Raw genomic sequence first — 2,227 nt, 5'->3', positions numbered from 1 at the left:
TGAGAAGCAATAGCTTGGCCTGTGTCTGTCTCAGTGCAGGTGGCAGGTGCCTGCTTCTTTAATTGGGTAGATTTTGCTCCCTCTTGTCAAGATCACTTTAGGTGCTTGTACAGTAACAAGCAAGATCTCATTTGTCTTTATATATCCTTTACAGATCCATTTTTGTGACTGGGATATAAATGCTTGAGGGAAAAGGAGAATGGGGTTCTGACGCTCCCTGATGGTGGGTCATGTGTGTTTGTGCTTTGGATGTTTTTATAGAAAGTATATAATAAAATAATCCATGTTATTATATGGAGTGTTCTTGCAGAAAACAAGACTAGAATGTCTTAAGAATGCTATTGTCATCTCCACAGGTAGAAAAGCTTCGTTATCTGCTCAGTCTGGTAATCCTTACCTGTCTTCTCTAGGGATAGAGCCCAGGACTATGCGACTGGCCAAGCAATGTTTCTGCCCCCAGTATTTTTTTTTTTAAACAAGATTTGGCCTTGAATCGGGATTCAAGCCAAGAGTACAGGGAGGTGTGAGTTTAGACTATATCTTGAACTGTTCCCTTGTGGACATACATATTTGAGGATTTTTTTTGTTATTCTTTTTTTAAAAAATATTTATTATGTATACAATATTCTGTGTGTAAACCTGCAGGCCAGAAGAGGGCACCAGACTCCATTAAAGATGGTTGTGAGCCACCATGTGGTTGCTGGGAATTGAACTCAGGACCTTTGGAAGAGCAGGCAATGCTCTTAACCACTGAGCCATCTCTCCAGCCCCCCCCCCCCTTTTTTTTATTCTGAGAGGCTGTCATATAATTCAGAGTTGTTAGGTGGTCTTCTGATCCTCTACCTCCTGAGTGCTGGGATTGTAGACTAACTGAGGCTCCCCCCAAAGCAGTGAAAGGAAGTGTTTTTTTGTGGCAGGCCACTTGAGTCCAATCCAGAATACTGTGGAAGTTCCCAGACTGCCCAGTTGGTCCAAACTGCAATGAGAAGATTGTAAAGCCGTGGTCAGGAAGTTGAGGGGGGTGAAGTGTGCAGTGCATCAGGCAGCTCTGAACTGCCTGTATCCTAGTTCTGGATTAGATTCCTGGTCTTCCATGGTAACTACGTGCTTACTTACATTAGGAGGCTTCACACACAAATTTAAAAGGGTGAGTTGCTTTGCTCCACTCAGTGAGCATGAGTTCCACATTAGTCTTGCCTATTATATATTGGAGGTTCATTTTGAGTTACCTGTAAAGGTTGATATCCATTAGAGGGTATTTTGAGCATAGGAAGAATCAAGTGTCTTGTATGTTCAATTTTCTTGCTATAGGCAGCAGGCAAAGTCTAGTTATCGTCTTGACCTGCAAAGTTTTTCAATTCGTGTGATTAAAATGTCAATCATAAGCCGGGAGATGGTGGTGCACGCCTTTAATCCCAGCACTCGAGAGGCAGAGGCAGGCGGATATCTGTGAGTTCGAGACCAGCCTGGTCTACAGAGCTAGTTCCAGGACAGTCTCCAAAGCCACAGAGAAACCCTGTCTCGAAAAACCAAAATAAAAATAAAATGTCAATCATAATAGGAAGAGAAATGCCCAATCACCTGACCTCTCCACTAGTATAGGGTGCCAGCTATAACCAGACTAGTGAGCCTGAGGTTCCTAACTGTGAAGTAATAGGGCTTTAAAGCCAGGCCACGTGACCTGTCTGGAAATGAGTTCCAGGGACATTCTCATCTCTGCCCAGTGTACCTCAGTGCATGCGAGGGATCTGTCAGGGTTGGTTTCGCAGAGTGTTTGCTGCAGATTTGCTTAACCTTTGCCATTGGTCAACCATGAGAGTGCATATTTGATTGGAGCAGTATAAAAACGAGTGGAATAAAAGCAGAAAGACCTGTTTGACTGCAGTCAAGTATTTCCAGGTTTCTTTCCTCTCCATACACACATCTTGGGTGGAAATGGTCCATGATACTAGCATAGTTTTGGGTGTTTCCAACTGTTCTATCAGGATGTAATAAAGGGCATTTTAGGGAGAAGGGTGTCTCTAGAGGCCTGGGAAAAAGAACTTTATTGTGTGGGCCTGGGCACAAGTCAGATGACTTGCAGGGACGTCGCCAGGCTTGCATTCCATTGCATTCCACCTACTCTTAGTGCTCCTCTAAGTTTGTTAGTTTGCTGGGCAGTGTTGGCATATACCCGGTGGATCTGAGTTCAGGACTAGCCTGATCTACATAGAAAAGCTTTGTTAGT

This window comes from Microtus pennsylvanicus, chromosome 2 (genome assembly GCF_037038515.1).
Source record: "Microtus pennsylvanicus isolate mMicPen1 chromosome 2, mMicPen1.hap1, whole genome shotgun sequence".
Taxonomy (NCBI): Eukaryota; Metazoa; Chordata; class Mammalia; order Rodentia; family Cricetidae; genus Microtus; species Microtus pennsylvanicus.
This window is presented reverse-complemented; position numbering follows the sequence as displayed.